This window comes from Thunnus thynnus, chromosome 24, assembly GCF_963924715.1.
Source record: "Thunnus thynnus chromosome 24, fThuThy2.1, whole genome shotgun sequence".
In the NCBI taxonomy this organism is placed as follows: domain Eukaryota; kingdom Metazoa; phylum Chordata; class Actinopteri; order Scombriformes; family Scombridae; genus Thunnus; species Thunnus thynnus.
The window spans coordinates 9,399,236-9,419,177 of NC_089540.1; the positions used below are offsets into that span (position 1 = coordinate 9,399,236).

Consider the following 19,942-nt stretch of genomic DNA (forward strand, 5'->3'; position numbering starts at 1 on the left):
AATAACAAGTCCAAAATTGGTTTCACCCTTCAGAGCTTAAAAGGCTTGAAATGAAACGTAAACCTGAAGGAATGCTCACATACAGACAGATCCAGAGTGTAGGTGGGAGGTGGCTGAGGAGGGAGGCTGGTTCGGTTTAAAAAGGAGGATTTATCAGGTCTAATCTGTCAGCAAACCAAGCAGATAAATCTACTCTTAACACATAGATATACACAAACACACACGCCATGTATATTTAGCTCAATGACTGTCTCTCTCTCTCTCCTTAGCCTTGTCCTTGTCAGTAAAAGTGGCAGAGGGAGAGAGCGGAAAACAATGTTGTCAAGCAAAAGAGAGGACGGAAGAGAAAGGCAGAGAAGAAGAATGATTGAGGAAGCGAGCCTGGAAGAGAAGGAGAGAAGAGGAGGAGGAGGAGGAGTCTTCTTAGAAGGCTAAAAGGATTAGTCCTCTCATCTCTCCTGGATCACAATGTTTCCTGGGCTATGTTTGATCAGCGATTGTGTGTGTGTTTCTGTGTGTGTGTGTGTGAGTGAGAGTGTGTGAGAGTGTGTGTGTGTGTGTGAGATGTTTGCTCTGATATTGACGCTGCCTCATCCTGATCCTATTACACGGCAATAAACATCAGCTACCAACATGGGGATTACTGAGTGTGTGTGTGTGTGTGTGTGTGTGGAGATGTGTGCTACACTCATCACTCATGGTTTTGGCTGGACCTTTTACACACACACACACACACACACACACACGTCATTTGGTTTGTATTACTATCCATGTGAGGGCTGGAGAAGCTTGATACATTTCAGGAAAAACTGACAAATTTAAAAAGAATTTAAACTGAAAGATCATGATTGAGATGTTGTTTATATCATCTATTTTAATACTATAGATATCAGCTGATAAGCATTTTTCAAGGCTGATACCAACATTTTTCAGTTGCTATTTTGTGCCAGTTTTCAGTATTTTATATTTGACTTTTCATGCCAAAAGATAACACGTTAATCGGAGCATTTTCACATCTACTGGACACAGCTGAAGAGACTTTTTTCTGGCCTTCCATCCACACTGAGTCACCTCTTTCAACCACTGAAAATTGATCATTTTAAAACATGCTCTCCAAAGTGAATGAATTTTAAAATGGAGGCCTTGTATCGCGGTGCGGACAATGGTAAGCTCTTTCAACAAGATGATTTGATTGTCATGTTGTCATGTGATACTTAAACCTTGAGGTAAAGTTATACTGTGGTCTTCTATCTTGCTCTGTAAATGAAAAGCTAAATATAAGCAATGGCCCGTTCAGCTGAATCCTAAACATTCAAACAGATACGTATGGGTTTATTTTAATCTGCCACCTCTTTCAACAGGATGATATTATATGTCTGTCACCAAAAGGATGCTCTTCAGCTAAACATACTTCCAGCAAAGGTTGAAGACAGCAGTTAGTTTTGGGGTTTTTTACAGGATACAGTTGTGAAACTGTGAAAACAGTAGTGGACGACATATTCATTGATAGTGATTACAAATCAGAAAAGGAAAAGATTCCACCAACATGAGTTGAATGAGTAATGAAACTGCATTCATAAGTACAACACAATATAGGGCTGCAACTAATGATTATTTTCAATTGCAACTACATTTATGGGTCTATAAACATCCAAAAATGGTGAAAAAATGGTGAAAAACTGTTTCCTTAAGCCCAAGGTGATGTCCTCAGATGTATTCAACAGTCCATAATCCAAAGATATTTAGTTTACCATTATAGAGAACTAAATAAACCCGAAAAACTAAGTGATTAATTGACTAATCACTAATGATAATAATAATAATAATGGTTAGCTTGGTTAGCAGTAAACTAACTGCAGAACAACTAAATTAAATCAACAATCGCAGAACAAGAGTAGCTACAGATAATGCTCTAACAACAGCATTCATTTTGGGGACTAGCTAGCTTTGATAAACGATACCTGCAAATATTTGCTTTTTACCAAAACTGACAAAATGGTGGATGTAACAACGATTTAACACCTCTATGGTTCAGGTTGGGCTATGTTTAGGCCACTGCAACTACTAACAGTAGCTCTTGTTTGGGAAAGATCAAGGTTAAAAGGAACCGATGTGACTATTGGTAGGAGACATGACATGGACCCAACCTCCTCCCTAACAGGTTTTGTGGGGCTTTTAAGTCAAACTATTTCTGCTCTAGAGAGAGAACAATCATTACTCACATGTGACCAAAAAAAACAAAACAAAACACAGGTAATTTAAAGCATTTTGACAAATAACTGATGCTGTTGTTTTTCTGGTGAGGATAGTTTCCCATTTCAGCCACCAAAAATGGATCTTTTCAAAAAAAATGCTCTCTAAAGTGAATGAAATTGAAAATGACGATTGGGCGCTGCAGCGCAGACGGGAACAATGAGCTCTTCCAACATGGTGACATTTGATTGTCATGTAATCCCCGATGTCTCATTGTGATCCATTTTTGAGAATCTTGACTTACTGTTGCACTCTGTTCTTCACATTTGCTCCGAACAACAAACAAAAATCGAGACAAAAGCACAACAGCCACTTGACAGAAGTGACATGAAGCTCTCCAGTTGAATATAGAAATTCCACCAAAATCTGGTATATTTACACCTCTGCAACAGCATTTGGACCATAAAACTCTCCATTAAAGCCAGAATAATGAATAGTTTTCACCCTCATACCACATTGGTCTGAATCCATGAGATCATATTTTTAAGAAAAAGCCAGTATTAGCTCTCGTATATTTTAAACCACTTTGTATTATACTTTTCTACCTTGATAAAAAGAGCAACGGCTCCTTAAACCAATCCGTTTGTCGTCACGCTCTTTCTCCTTTTCCCTCCCTCCTTCCTTCCTTTCTTTCTCTCCTCCTTTCTATTCCTTCACACCATCCCTCCCTCCCCCTGTCCACCCCCCATCCCTCCCATCGCCTTTCTTTCTTACAGAAAATCTAAAAGGCTGACATGCAAATGGGGCTTATTAAATCCTATTAGGCCGTCTGTCACAAGCCAGCAGAGAGAGGGAGGGGAGGAGGGGGGTAGAGAGAGTGTGAGTGAGGGAAAAACAGAGCGATATAAACTGAGAAAAGGGAGGTTTAGAGGATAGAAAGTGCCGAAAGAGGATGCTTTTTCACTACCAGCTGCAAGCCACTACGTTCTTGCAAATATCTACTGTACATGTTAATACAAAGAGTGTATACAGCATAAGTTAACCGGTTTAGTTTGGTTAAAACAAACTGGTGCATTTGCCTGTTCAAACCAGAACTAAAAGGCATCAGTGCATAATTTTTTTCTTTGGTATGGACAAAATTAACTGAACTACAGGTGTAAAAGGCCTCATGAAATCAAGAAAAATGCATTAGAGTATGAAGAAGAGAATTTTTACCCTCAAATCATCATCAAAACCAAATTTGTGGAATATAATTGATGAAGGTCAGCGTCTACTGAATGAAAAGAAGCCGCTATCCAGGTCATTTTCAATATGTTTTGGTTCTGTAGCACATTCACAAAGCTCTCAGTGGAGAAATGAGGAAGAGCAGGTAGTACAGTACTGTTCGTCTTTGTGTCTATCACTGGAACCATCTCTGATTTTGCGAGAAAGAATTTAAGCCTTTTCATTCTAAACTCAAGCCTCTGAGCTCAGGTTTTTACACATGAAAGCAACTTCTCATGAAATAGAGACCTGCCTTCTTATAGCTGATAACAAAAAGGTTTACCATGCTTTACGATCCTCTGCAAAATGAATAAAATGTAGTTGTATTAAGAGTAAATGCAGAAGATATGTGGACTCTCTAGCCGTTTACTGTACGATATCAAAGGAGACAAGGCACTTTCAAGGACTATGTTTTTCATGGTGTTTTTCTGCAAATCATGTGTACTTCTGTGTGTCAAAAGCGACCATTTTGGCAAACAATTCTGCTGTTTTAGAAAATTGACAGTATTTTCTTAACTTTTAAACATAAACGGTAGAAGTGCTAATTGGATCTGACTAATCAAACACAAAGCAGGTGCCCCCGATACACAGCTAGAGAGTTGGTGTGAGGGTCATAAACGTTGGTCTTGTTTTTAATTCTGTCACAATAATAAAGGCCTTTTAACTTTTTGTACTTTAACAAAGCAGTTTGCCTTGAATCTCTAAGCAAATCCATTCCCTTTCTTTGTGTCCAGTATTTTCTATACTGTTCCAGGCCACTACATTAGTTTGCCATTCAATTAGGGCTGCAACTAACAATTTTATTCATTTTCGGTTAATCTGACGGTCATTTTCTCAATCAACAGATCAACCATTTGGTCTATAAAACATCAGAAAACTGTGAAAGATGCCCATCACAATATGGTTAAGTCCACAGTGACATCGTGAAATGTCTTATTTTGTCCAAGCAACAGTTCTAAACATCAAAATATAAAATGTACAGTAATGTAACAAAAGCAACAAATTCTCACATTTAAGAGCCTTGAACCAGCATGTTTTTGCAGTTTTGCTTGATAAATGACTTAAATGATTAGTCAATTATCAAAGTAGTTGCTGATTCGTTTTCTGATGATCGACTAATCATTGCAGCGCTACGTTCAATTCAGTTCATTCAATTCATCCCCAATGGGGCAAACTTTTTTTTGTCAAAGCTAATTTATTGTTGTGAGGTAATGCAGAGTGAGTTTGCAAAGCAGTCCTCAATAACTTGGATCACCACACAAAGAAAATGTTCCTTTTACATAAATGAATGCAGACTTGATGTTCATTGTGATGACTGCACAATTCAAACAAGTTTCAAGCCAATTGATTTTCATATTGTACAGAAATGAATGGAAACCAATGGCTGTCTGGAACAGGAATAAGACTACGAAACTACAGCCATGCTAGAGGCTGTACTTGGACACAGCGGTGCTTTCAGCCAACACTAGCATGGAAACTCACTTGCAATGACAATTCTTACATGCTGATGTTAAGCAGATATACTGTTCACCTTGTTCACCAGCTTTGTTTAACCTATGGTATGTGAATATTTGACATGAACGACAACCCATCCCTAAAAAACATCCATAAAACTACAGAATACACCCTGAAATGTAAAGTATGTACATAATTTGTAGCTCGGAGCCACAACTTGCAAACACACTGGTTTTTACAGTTTACATCCCGTGCTGTAATGACTCATTAACAGCACTAACACAGTTACATGTACAGTGTGTGCTAAAAATACAGTATTAAGCCTTCCGTGGTACAGGACATCAGCAAGGTAATATGAAGCATTTAACAATTTAAGTTAAATTAGCCTTAATTAGATACATTTTCAGGTAATTAACATATGAGTAGACATATGACAGGTTAATGATGGAGGATGAAGATACTGAAAGTTAAAGTAAAATTAGCACCTCATTAAAATATAAGTTATGTGACTGGTTGGCCGACTTTTTGCAAACATCAAATCAAGTAATATTACGCAACATCAGAGCGTTCTCTTTGCTCTGAATCATGGCTCTCATCGTCTTTTCTTGGCCGTACTGGTGCTACTGGGCCAAAGTCATGTATGTGAACTAAACACTTCATGTAATCTGAATTTGCTCTGGGCAACATATTACAGGTTGTTACTCCTCTCCTCCTTGTTTTCCTTCTCATCCCTCACTTCTCCTCCTCTCTGCTGCTCTTTCTCTTTAATTTTCTTTTTCAATGATGAGACAGAGAGGAAGAAGGCTGCCTTTCTCCTGCCTGTCAATTATCCCCCTGTCTGTCTCTCCGTCCGGCTTAATTGGCGTTTGGGAGACGCTAGCGTCGTCCCAGCGGGCTCGGCCAGGACAATGGAGGCCCATATAGCTGACCGGCCCTCGACTCAGCCCAAATTGAATTGGAAATCTTCCATCTTCTCTTTAGCATAACAAAGGGGGTGCAGGGTTTTTAGACAAAGGGCCCGTTTTAATGGAGAAAATCAATCTTTGGGAGGAAGCGGTGGCATTGTCTCCCATCAGCTGTACAGGTGTGTCTCGCCCACGGTGGCCTTAATCAGAGGTGGCAGGGGAGAGATCTGGAAGCTACATCTCTGTCACTGTGGGGAAGACTGGCAGTTGGAGAGGGGGGGGGGGAAGAGGAGGAGGGAGGAAGAAGAGCATGTGCCTGTGTGTAACTGTAACATCCTGTGGCTCTGGCATTGACACCGCAAAGGTTACATTCCCTGTGAACTGGATGGACCCTCAGTAAGTAGAAAGAAATCTTCTTAGTGGAGTCAGTTTGGTTATAGGTCTTCCAGAGTCAACGGTCACGGTTTTACATGACATTGTTCATGAACTAGTAGAAAAGCATGTAAAGAAATATCTCAATGACCAGGAAAAGAAACAGGAAGGCTGTAAAGTACACCAGAACCTCACCAATTACAATTTGAACTGAAATATCAAGACTTGCACTGAAAGACTGACGCGAGACTTGTTGTGAAAGACCTGATACTTGAAAGGCTCTAGACTTGACCTTGGCGTAAGACTTGTGGCTTCAAATGAAGGGTTGAGACCTAACTTGAGACTTGACTTGACTTAGAATTGAATTAAAGGACTTATAGGCTTGAGAAGTGAAAGACTTGAGACCTGACTTGAAGGGCATGAGACTTGACTTAGACCTGTCTGGATTTGACCTAATTAGTTTTGACTTGATTTAGGACTGAAATGATGAACTTGAGACTTAACTTGGACTTGCCCTAAAAGACTTGTGACTTGATCTTGGGCTTGACAATTGAGATTTGCATTGAAAGACTTGAATTTGCCCAAAAAGGCTGAAGTGGTTAACAAAATAACTGGTGACAACAGACTCTTTCGTGGCCTTTTTGTGTTGTAAAATACAAAAATATTGCTCGCTAAAGTCAATATCAAATAGTACATGTAGGAGAAAACTGGGAGAATCGTGTGTAGTCTATGATACGCTGTTACATTGCGATGCTCTAAGAGGCAGAGCCTGATGAAAAGGAGGATATAAAAATCCTCAGAGCTCAGTTGCTTGCCTGTCTTCTCTTGAGGGAGCCAAAAAAACAAAACCTGACGCCAAGAGAGGAGATTTGGAGAGACATGGATTTGGTGGCTGAGATTGTTGTCTGACTACAATGTTGTGAAGGTACAAGTGAACACAGTGGATCGCCTGGAGCGGAGAGGATACTGTGGATTACACTGGCAAAGAGCTTACTGTCCTCCCTGCTTTGTGTATCTTTCACATGTGCATACACGGCAGTCAATCAAAAAAGCTTTGGTCAAGTTTCTTTTTTTCCAAAAATGTAAAAACCAAAAACTGACCAAAAAAGGCAATGAAATGTAATAAATGAGCATATTTTAGCAAGAAGGAGCCTGGTGCATCAGTGGTTTGTGTGGAGTTTGCCCACATCAGTTTGTGAGTGTGTCTATCAATATGCTTTACTCCTACAGACTGGCGACCAATCCAGGTGGACCCTACCTTTTGGCCCCCTGCGACGCTGTACAGGATGTGTGGGTGTAGAAAATGGACGGATGGATAAATGAACTACAAGGCATTTGTATTTTAAAAGTGTCCAACAGTCAATAATCTTGTGACCCTCAAAAAATATTTTAACAACAGTGGTTTAAATTTGAATTTTGGGGTCTTTCCTGTTGATAAATCAACTCAGGATATGCAAAAAATCACTAATTTGCTATAAAAATCTTGGCCTATATGTGCTGATGAGCACTGCTAATGCTTGCCCGATGTTGTCACTGATGCTACTGTAGCCAGTAAATAGACGGAGATGATGAAGTGCTTGTGTTTATGGCAGTATCCACCAGAGGGTCCCACTAAGACATTCATGTATCTGACTGATTATATTTTCACTTCAAGCATTATAGAAGTCAAGCAAGGCAACAGGAAATAAATGGCTGCACTGTAATTCCGGCTTATCAGCAAAGTCTTCCGATGTTCATGTGTTCTACAAATAAATAAAACTACCAGATCAAATTTGTGCTCTAAGTGCAGTTTTGTCACACCCAACTGAGGTCCATGAGAAAGCATTTTTTTGCATTAACTTGGACAATGAAGTCATACCTTTTGCATTAAAGTGTGATATGAAGTGATGGGTGTACCCTTGAATGATTTCTTTGTCCAAACAATATTTTTTGAATGAGGCCATAATCTATCACAGCTAACTGACATCTTTCTCTCTCGCCGTCTGTTTCCTGTTCTCTGTCAGTGTCTCTCAGCCGGTCTGTCGGTGCTGTTAAGGAGTAGTCTTTCAGGTCTGGGTGTTTTGATAAGGTGAGTGTTTGTGTTTATCTGCGCGTTCCCAGCTCCGCGCATTACCATGAGAATGGTTTAAGCCCTCTGCTAATCCTCTGTGTCTCTGTTGTAATAAATGTCTTCATTCACACACTCCGCAGCGGAGAGGGGACAGGAATACACGACAGCGGCAAACATATCGCCTTCCACGGATGATGCAGTCAAACATGTCACCTTGTACTGACCTGAAACTGCAGCTTCTACCTTGGCCCAATCAACACATTCTCAACAAAATACTACAATTTTTGAGTCACAGCCGATGAAAAGTGACGTTCTGGCTTTTCTGGCATGTCCGCAATTTGGACTCTTGCAGTTTGAGCAGTTCCACAATCTGATTTGCCACACGGGTGCTGTCAAAAGATCCATTATTAACTGTAGTTGGTCCATTTTAATATTATTTGAATAGTAATGTACATGCTGTGGCTAACTGGAGTCTTGATTGAGACTGTACTGTGATAGAAATAAAACTGAACTGCAGACCAGACAGCAGTGTTAATTTCATTAGTGAAAACTGTGACTAAATATGTTCGTCAATGACCTTTTTTCTATGACTAAGACAAGACGATAAGAAAGTGGCACAGACGTCATTAAACACTGACTGTGACTATATCAACATTCAACATTGGTGACGAAAAAAGATGAGACTAAAATGTAGTTTCAAAAAATCAAAACTTTACCAAAACCTCTCTTTATTTTCGTCAACCAATAAGAGGAGACAAAATATTATAGACTTTTTTTTTTTTTTCTAAATTACAATCTAAACATCCTGTTCATTGGATGTCATGTGCAGCAGTTCTGTTTCTTGTGCTGCGCCTGTCATATCAGGGCAGCAACACAATGAGCACAGTGAGGAGCACATCGACTATTTTACAGAAAGCAAGTTTAAGTTTGTCTTGTACTTGAGGTAACCAAAAAATTGATTTCTGTACGGCTCTTATTGTTTTATAATAGTCTTAAAGAAAGTACTGGGCCCCAGTTGTTGAATAGTGTTGGTTCAAAATAAATAATACAAATCAGAACATGTTCCATATCTGGATGTATTCTTTAAATTGATACCTTGTCCTCCATCAACTAGACACTTTCTGCAAAGCTACATTCTTAATCATTCAACCTGTGTTTTTCATCAGATAATAAGATAAAATCTTATGTGAAATAAGTTTGACCAAAATGAGACTAGACTTGATTGACTGAAATGTTCAATATAATCAGATGGCTAAAAAAGATTAAAGACAGTTTTCTTTGACTAAGATGAGACTAAAATGCCCACACGTTTAGTCAACTAAAACTTGACTTTAAAAAACAGGATGAGGTTGGCTGAATACGATAAAAACTGACAAGGACATTTGACACAGGACTAAGGCTAAATAAAAAAATAGCTGACAAAATTAACACTAACAGACAGATCACATTGTCTGTGTCTTTCCAGTCATCTATACAGTATTCTTGCTTCAAGTTGAATTGTACAAGGTAATGCTGCCATCTTGTTTAAGCAAAACTTAACTTATTAAACTTATTTTGTAATTGATAGTGTACAAAACCGATTGGGGGTTCTGTGTTTGAGCACCCACACCGATTGATCCATACCGAGTGAGCATAAAGTCATACAATTAAACCTTGTGTTGTGAATTAATAGTGTTAAAACAAGTACAGTGTCTTCCCAGCTTTACACAAACCTACATACACAAGTAATCCTCCTCTTCTTCTAATATGATGTGATTGTGGCAAAAGGCCTTCAGCCATGCGCTGTGTTCACTAATTGTTAGACATATAACAGACATATGTTCATGTTCAGACCTGATATGAAGTTTGATTTGAGTGATCAATCACAGCTGGACAACTAAATATCTAAAAAAAACCATTCAGAATCTGATCAGCCAAACTATATCTGGAGGTCAAGGACACATGAGACCACATCGTTTTAGTGTATGTGTGAATATGTTTAACTGTGAATCCTATTAACATCATCAAAACTCAACAGCTGAGTTTTGAGTTTCTCGAATAAAGACATTTTAAAAACACATGTTGATGTCACAAGTGTGAATACAATCAATCTAGATATGAAGGGCATGTCCTAAACCTTTTACAACAGGCACTTAAATACTAGACACAGTTAATAAATAGAGTGTAGTATAAATACAAGCCTGGATTCGCCTCATTTAATTTCATTTAACTTCATCCACCACACTCTTTCCAGAAAGGCCGTTCAGTGTGTGTGTGGGTGCCTGTTAGAAGAGCTATTTCAAACCTCTCTAAAGCCTGAATGTTGTGTAATCTCTGAGGAGGAAAAACAGAAATGAAATACAATGATGTTTGTTCTAAAAAGAAAAATTGCCAGAGCAACGGCAATCACAAAGCTGATGTCACAATGTAGTCAGTGTCCGAAAGCAGGTTATACTGTCGTGACAGCCTCTGTCACTTTCAGTGCTCCTCCTGCTGTCCTGTTTTTCCCCTTTCGCAGGTTGAGATGGGTGGAGCTATTGAGTCGATGTGTTGCACCTGAGCAGTACTGGGCCTAGGTTATTTAGGCTGGCTCCTCCATTCAGTCTCTCTCATCATCATCATCGTCATCGTCATCATCGTCACCTACTCTTCTGGTTTGCTTTCTTTGTATTTCCTACCCAAAACCACCCATCAAGTCAACACTTCACACACTTACAGACTACAGATTAATTTATTAGGATACTTTTTTCTTAGTTCTTATTAAAATATTATTTGAAATCTCTAAATCTCTTTGTCTAGCGCATTGAACCTGGGAAAATCTCTTTGTTTAGCTATGGTTTATGTCACTGCAAAGTTTTCCTTGTAGGTAATACATGCAAACCAGCGAGCTAAACTAAAAGCATCAGGTGTGTCCCAGAAGAATTTTCCTCAAAAGAGCCACCAGACAGGTAAGTAGCAAATGGGGACGCTTTAACAGCTATCATAATTACAAGCTGTGTCTGAAATGCGAAGGATCTAACCCTAACCCTTTTTACTGACACCTACGACCCCCTGATAAAACTCAAATTTTGTGAGGGTCTCAAAAATGTAATCATTTGGTTTGTACTTCTACTGTGCATGTAAATGTTAAAAAATGTTAAACCCTTTTCAAAATAATAGCAAAAGGAAAGCTACAGTGGGACAGTAGTAGCTATATCTATGTAGATTTCCATATATGTCACTCATCATGGGGTGAAGAGGAGCTAACACCTATTTTTATGAATGTAATTGTATTGTATTTTTTTAAAAACTCAAATAAAGCACTTAAATGTCTGCAAGGACCAGCGGCACAGCAAACACTGATTCTTCTCAATCTGTCTCCCAGCTTCCCTCTCCCTCTCTGTCCTCCCTCCCCCATGTCTCCCTTGGGACTCCCCCCTGTCACCCAGAGTTTTCCCCACACAAAGCAGTCTATTAAAAAGCCTTTAGCGAGGCCATTCACTCACAGTCTGCTTCCGCAGAGATGAGGAATGAGTTTAGGGTAAAGGTTGGAGTGTGTGTGTGTGGGGTGTGTGTGGGTTTGTTGATGTTTCACAATGTAAGGTCTAGGCCTTTGGGCTTGGGAACACCCGTACCCAAGGGGTTTAGTGTGGCATAATCCCATATAATGACACAAATACATACATAAATATACTACGAGTGCTAATGACTATAATAGAAACAGTGCAGAGTATTTAACTGTATTTTATTCCTTTTTCTTCTGGTTGTAAATCATGCGTTTCATGGGGAGACGAGTTATCAAAAGTTAAAATCCGTCACTGTACCACCCACACCGTTAGCCCCTCTACCAGATCAGCTGTCAGTCAGTTTAGAAGCAGTGCAGCAACGAGCTCTTAGCACCATAGATGGAGACTAAATAGAGAAACTGAGGCTCTAAAGGATTTCCACTTTAACGTTCAGCACAATAATAAAAGTGTTTGTCCATCGCTGTGCAGACAGGTGCTCGTACAGTACAGTCAGCAAACACACAGGACTGCTGTGTCTGTCGTGTGTGTTTGTGTGTTTAAACAGCGAAGAGCAGCTGCCAGGATCACTGGCTAGTCACCCTCTTACACACACTTACAGACTGTACACAGTCACATGAAAATTATTAATTTCAGTACTGTATCCCAAACCAAAGCCAGATGATATACAGCGAAATGTCAAGAAAAACAATGACAGCGGCATTTTTGTCTGTTCCTGCTGTTCACAAGTTTACGTGACTTTGAACTGTGGCTGTGGTGTGTTTATGTATGTATGTAGATATATGTCTGGTAAAGGAAAATCCTATTAAAGGGAAATTATTAGTATAGTATTATTATAAGCTGTGCGTGAACAGTAAGTTTTATGCAAATGCTTTTGACAGTTCTTCTAATACACAGAATGCTATTAAAGTTTCCCTGATTTTAGTGACCTCATGACCTTTCCTCTAACGCCACCTCTAGGACACATTTTAACAGTGACAACTGTAACAGGAGAGCCCAAATTTCTCTCCATACTACTGACCACATATATCCTTGCAATATATATATATATATCTATATCTAGAGAGAGAGAGAGAGAAATGTGTATGCTGTTTTTATTTCTATACTCAAATAGTTGAGTCTGTGGTTTGTCAGTGTTGCCAGTTTTCCACCCTATTGGGTTACATTTGATTGGACAGGTAAAGATGGTTTCGGGCAAGAACTATAATGAGATAATTTGGGCTGTTTTTCTTATACCATATAGGTAATTACCCCAAATTAAGACTTACAGTATTCATTAGATTACATTCCAGTGAATCAGCCCCTCCTCTCCTCCTGTTAGAATAGGTATGATTGGGCTTGACAGGGACCCTGTTGTAGTGTTGATTTCTATAAGCTTAACACAAAATGACTGCATGGCTGAACTTTTATTATGTCCCAAAGTCTTTTTTTTTCTGTTTATGTGATGTTATCCAACAGAGGTGGTGGAGATGATTTTTCATTATTGCAGCTGTAGCTTTGGGTTTGCCTAGACGCAACTTTATTTCTTCTTGGATTCAAAGAGCATAATAGGGAGGCTCTGATGGGAAATTCCTTCCCAGCGCTGCACAACAACAAACTTATCAAAGCAAGTCAATTATTTCATTTAAACTTTCATAACATAACTCCTCTCACTCTAGCAAACAGAATTGAGACTCCGTAGATCTGAGGGCCAAGATCATGCAAGTCTCAATCTGAGGATCAACTGTTTGTATACCCAGAGAGTGCTTCTGTCATGATACTTTACTAACAACAAAGGCTGGGGCAGAGGAGCGAGTGACAGACAGAAGATGTCTGAAACCCACGGTTAGCACCTTTGCACTTTCCTTCTGTTTGAAGAAGATGAAGGGATCTGTGGGGAGGAAGGTGAGATGGCATACCTCTTCAACACCTTTGATGCTCAAACGGCAGCAGGAGATCAGAGACGGACAGATGGAGAGAGGGAATAGAAGGAAGAGCAACAACATATTGCAAAGAGAGTGGAGAGAAAGGAACTAAGTGTTCCAGCAGTAGAAAGACAGAGATGGAGATACATGGGAGCAATAACTTCTATGTCAAAGATATTTCTCCCTTCCTGTGTTAAGTGCACTGCTATTGAGGTATGTCAAAGCAGTGCATTTAGTCTGGTGCTGCGCTGCATGCTTACACACACACATGAAAGGTACATAACAGCAAGAATCTCTATGCTAACATGTGGATGTGTGTGTGTGTGTTTACCACAATAAGTAGATTGTCTAGCCAACATGCATCTTTCTGTCCAGCAGCCAAATGGAAAATTACACCCTGGAATTGGCTCAGCTCTGTGCTGCGCACACACGCACATACACACACACACACACACACACACACACACACCATTTCTACAAGGACCCAAATTAACATACATTAACAGCCCTGCATTAAAAAAAACAAGAATCTGTTGGTGGGAGCATTTTGCTTCAGGTACCAGCGTGTTTGCGTGATACATCCACAAGTTTTAAGAGTTATCAGATGCCAAAACACTGCACAGTGGTTTGTAATACTATGAAGAAGGATTTTACAACTCTGGGAGTTTATCACAGTGACAATCATTTGAAACTCTGTCTTGATGATCGCCTGGCAAACAGCAGAATTACCCCATCCACATTACAAAGTAATCTAGCAGGAATGTGGGCTTGCATGTATTTAATTCCCATCGCCAGACAAAAATGTTACTATTGGACGATTCTGCAAAACCCTGGATTGTGTTATCAATGCCAGCGTTTTTAAAATGTTTCGCTTTCTACAGTATCTGCGCATGGCAACTATGGTGTGACTTAGGTTAGTGAAAGATTGTGGTTGTGACAAATAAACTGTGGTTATTGTTAGGGTTAGCTGACAAAAACACTCTGTTAAGGGAAAGGAAAAATTGTGGTAACACTTAATAAACAGGTGAACATTAATTCGAGGTCTTGTGGTGAGAGATGAACTCGGACTTCCTGCATGAAAACCCATCCACCACCCCAACCCCCAGACTTGTAACATATGGAGCACGCCACTTCCTGCCCTGACAAGGAACATTGTTATTCAGTGTAAATCAAGAGATGGAAAATCATGCAGTATGGACGTAAATCCTGTGGATTTGATTAACCACTAAAGTGCCTTGACAGATGATGTCACACTGTACTGCGGCAAAAGTTAGGCCGCCCTTAAATGGAGCGATGCAATGCTAACTCTAGTGCTAATTAGTTAGTCCAAACACTGTGTCTTTAAAAAGATGTTGTGTTATGCTGCTGTGAGACTCAGTATGTTCTGGTAGCCACTGGTTAGTATGGTACCAATAAATCACATTTTTGATATTGTTATGTTAGTCAGATATTATCATTAGTGGTACAGTAGTAGTAGAAGTATTTTACATCAGTACCCTACAGCAGATATTCACAAATAACAGTTTATTATTTTTCACCACTTATTCATAATTTTATATTGCTTCCAAACTTCTTTTGTCGAAGTGACACAAAAATAAAGTCTGAGTCACTATTGAAGCTTTGCAACACACAACCTCCTCTCTCTGAACCCGCTCTGATCTCATAAATCATAAAGATAAAGGATAAGGCAGCATATTATTATATTATTCAGTGTATTTTCAACAAATCCTATGAAAAGACAAAAACCAACAATATCCCCAGCTTTCTTCTTTATGAGTCAGTATATTATGGGGAAGATGGTAAAGTTTTGTACAGTACATGCAAAGAAAAACCCGGGTCACAGGTGGGCAAATAAACTTAAAATCAGAACGAAGCCTGACTTTCCCAGTTTGTACGAATTCACAATGAATTCCTTTGCAGAGAAATGTTATTTCATGTTTCATGTTATTTAAACAGGAGTGCCAAAAAGATGACACAGATTATCACAAGAGTCTTTATTCCCTATCTAATGATAAAAGTAAGCATTATTGAGATTCAGTCAGATTTTGAGGATAAGCAGAATATTCTTCAAATTATTTAGTCTTGAGTGAGACGTCAACTAAGAATGAAGATTTGACTCTCACTGCAAAAATTCTTAATTTCAAAGATTTATTTAAAACCTTTCACAGGCTTCATTTTGTCAGGATACAGTAGATGTGACCTTTCTGGTTAAAATGTCATTAATTTAATTTTGTTCAACGCAAACTCACACACACAGTTTACTACGAGCACACACGCTCATGGTTTGCAGTAGGATGAGAGATGGATGGGCAAATATTAAGCTGTGACAGAGTAAACAATGCCCTGGTAACCAGATGGCTGGACACACACACACACACACACACACACACACACATTTGACAATGTCTATCAAAACTCAATAGCTGGTGATTTGAAAGAAAAATCAGACACTGTAGAGGAGCCAGAGAGAGAGAGAGAGAGAGAGAGAGAGAGAGAGAGAATGAGAGGCTTGTTTTAAAGCGGCGATATCCTCAACCCATTTATCATCATCTCTTTCCAGATCTGAACAACCTTCTCTATAATCATCCAACACTTTTTCTACATTTCTTTATCTCATTGTCTCTTTCTGTCTGTCTTCACTGCTCCCTCTTTCCCTGCGTCCTCCGTCTTTCTGACAGCGGCTGAGGTGACACAGACTAGATGAAGTCTAAAGGATTTATTAATAAACCATAAATAAATCCATCCATTATCTATACCCACTTATCCTGTGTGAGTCGTGGGAACTGGAGCCACACAGAGCGGCGATGAACAGATAGCTACTGGTTCAGAACTGCGGACAGCTCCTTCGCTGCTGACAGTCTCAGCTTTAGCACCACGGCCAGCGACCCTCACACTCCTGCCTTAAACCCCTCCTCTCTTTCTTTGCTGTCTCTCCTCTTTTCACCCAGTTTTCCATCCCAGAACTCAATTACAGATTTTTAAGTCCACACGACACATTCATGTTCTGAAACTGAAGGCACAGATAAACCGTTTGTGTCCAAAATCCATACTATAGTCTACTTCTAAGCAGGTTTTGAGTATGTAGTGTGAACTGCAAGACATTTTTAATAAATTGTGAGTGTTGGTGAGACAAGTCCAGAAAGATTTTGGAAATCTTTCGACAGATATTTGGCTTTTTGTTGAATTGCCAGTGATTAGTTTAACTGTACCATATCCAACATTTCTGAGGTGGATTAAGACACCAGTATACTCTGATAGACATGCTTGTCGGATGGTCGAACAGCGTCTGAACCGCACCCCCCACCCCCTCACACACACTTCCCCGACGTCAGGTCCAGTGTGTGGAGGTGAGAAAGTTGGCGGGGTTTAAACTTCTCTTCCAAGCTCTATTTTTTCATTTCCTACTCAACCCTTAATTGGTCCAAAAGTACTTTTAACACCATTTCTGATACGGCGTCGGAGCACACACGTTTACAAAAAGATCCTATAATGCCCTGACTCTCGCACACACACAGACAGATCCACACAAACAACCCCACACACACATACACCTGTCAGCTGTTAAATATGCCGAACATCTATCTTCCTCCAGCCCCATCACAGCCGTATAGAAAGCAGGCTAATAGACCCATGATTACAGAGCACATCGCCCCCCTTTCTTGCTCTCTATCAGTCTCTATTGCTCTTTTTAAACCCCTTCACCTCCCTCTCTGCCTCTCTCTCTCTCCTCACATCTTCATTAGGAGTCAGACAGATGCAGAGTTTCTATACTGATAGTTTCAACTGAAGCTACAGATGTTGAAGCCTTCAAGTCTTCTATGTCCTGTCCTTTTCCCACAAATCCCTTTTATCCTCCACACCCAGAGATTCAAGTTGTCATAGTTATCTTCTGGAAGAGAGACATTCGGACCAATGTTGACAGGAAGAGACATCTTAAGAAGTAATAGAGACGTATTCATTTGATCAATTGACGACATGCATGTTCTTGAAACTGGTTGTTATTTCTTGCTGTTCCCAGACTGTGAACTATTGAATGCTAAGTGAGATTAGACTATGAACATATGTGTCAACTTTAAAAAAAAAAAAAATCTACAGTTTTCAGGATGGCATTTTTATTGTTACAATGTTATGTGTGTTTGTATGTGCACATATATGTGATGTAGCATGTGTAGGAAGATATTTACTGTGTGTATGTCTATATATACTTACATTGTTACCTTGTTATATATCTTTAGTCTATTACTATATTTGTTCTTGATTTTTTTTAGTGCTGTTGTCTTAATATTGCTATTGTCTTTACTTTTGTTTCATATTTTTATTGCCTTGTGAAGCACTTTGTAACATTTGTTTTGTGTGCTTTATAAATAAAATGTATTATTGTTACTATCACTGCTTTATTTTAGTTTTAATATGTGCTTTGGCATTTTGTTTAGCAGCACAGAAAGCTAATGCTAAGAAGCTCTTAACAGGGTGTGTGTGCGCTCGCTCTTAAGTGCTGCTTTGGGAAACGCTTGTTAAACCCTCATTGAAAACACAACTTCTGTTGAGAAACTGGGCTCTGGTTGATTTGATGACACCTGGCTACTGGTTGTAAAGCCAAGTGCATGTTAAAATCAGGTGTTACATTCATGATGACACATTTACTGACCATATTGAGCAGCAAACGCTTCCCCGTATTCAATGTAAATACTGTTACATTGAATATGAGCGTATATGGATATGAATATAAGGTTCTCCCAGCAACAACTGCAATACTGCACTGAGGTTAAGGCCTTCTCTTTCAATTGACGGCCACCATTAAACTCCTCATTAAGAACAAACTGCAGTACATGAGGTGAACCTCACTGACTGGCTATTTGATTTGTGATAAAAGGCTAAACATCAGCTCACAGAGCAATTTAACACTCCAACTCCAGAGCCTTTATCATTATTTCTCTGACATCTCTGGGTCACTGAAGTCTCCGTGTAGTGATGTGTACTCTGTGGCCTTGCCTTGACATGAGTCATCTGGATAAATGCTGGTGTGAAGGTTTTTTTTTCTCTTTCTCTCTCTATAACCTGTAGTTTGTTCTTTTGACTGAGCTGATCAATGCGAGCACAGCTGCTCTTAATCACAGAAAAGAAGGTGAGAAGGTTATTATTTCAGTCATCATGTTCACACTAGATCGGCCCTCATTGTCATTTTTGTTTTGTGCTGAGATGTAGTTACTTTCTAAAAGGATTTGTATTGTATGGTAGTCTGTTGGATTTAGTCAAAAATAACATGCTAGTGCTTGCTAATGAGATGGATATTCAGCTGCAAGTCAGAATATTTTTGCAGAATCATAACTGAAAAGGTCAGACCTTTTAAAACAGCTGATTTCAAAATATTTACATAACATTAAGTCAAGTGGACATTTAATACCCAGAGGGGAAATTAAGTTATCACAGGAGCAAATGTGATACACATTAAACTTTACAACAAATATTAAAACACCTGAACAAATGACCGACAAATGCAGTGTATGAATGAAAAGTGTAGAAAATATTTTGTTTTTCTTGCTTTATGTGTCTATAGACATGAATTGTGTGATCAACAATCAGCGGATCTCGTTCTGTCTTTGTAAAAACGCTTTGTGATGCAGCAGCAAAGTCTTTAGATTCATTAAAGTATTACAAGAAGATAATTATGGAATAAAAATCCCATCAGATGTGATAATGTATTCATTGTGTGCCACTCTCTGATAAGGCATACAGTTTAAGTAATGAATGTTTAATAAATCATTTACTAATTATTATGAGTAATAAGACATTCATTAAGACAACTTCTGGGTTTTCATGTTTTCAACAACTCCTTTGGTAGGTGTTTATCCACATGTGGAATGAATAGCTTTGTCTTTTTTATCTACCTTAGCTCTTTAATTTATCTCTGCAGAGAATCTGAACAAAAACCCATTAATTAATTAATTAATTAATTAATTAATTAATCTATCTATCCATCAGCTTTGACAGCTGTAGAGTAGATGGCTTATTGACTTTGAACAAATACACAAGCCAAATGGTTTTTTCATAAATGGAAAAATGGATACCAAAAATGTTGTTCTTAGTGGCCCATAATGGGTGTATTTACATGAATAAATGTAATCTTGTTAACTGTTAACAACCCAAACTCAAACCATTTAGTTAGTGTAGTTACTTTAGTATAGTTAGAAGTTAGTTTAGGTCCACAATTTGGAAAACAGCTTATTACAAAGTGGTACACACATTTTTATATATATAAACATGAATAAATTATTCACTAACGGTTAGTTAAGTATTAGTTACAACTCAAACCTCATA

At 38.9% G+C, this 19,942-nt stretch overlaps 2 long non-coding RNA genes across 3 annotated transcripts in view; one reads left to right on the forward strand and one right to left on the reverse strand.

Annotated features, from left to right (window-relative positions):
* LOC137176924 (uncharacterized) overlaps positions 1-818 on the forward strand; it is a 103,120-nt gene extending 102,302 nt beyond the window's left edge. The window contains exon 4 of one of the 2 annotated variants that reach the window (XR_010925892.1): positions 270-818. This is a non-coding gene — a long non-coding RNA (uncharacterized lncRNA). The remainder of the gene's footprint in view (positions 1-269) is intronic. The other variant, XR_010925893.1, reaches the window with a different exon arrangement.
* Positions 1-19,942, reverse strand: part of LOC137176923 (uncharacterized) — a 156,814-nt gene that overhangs the window by 54,565 nt on the left and 82,307 nt on the right. The window lies entirely within an intron of this gene.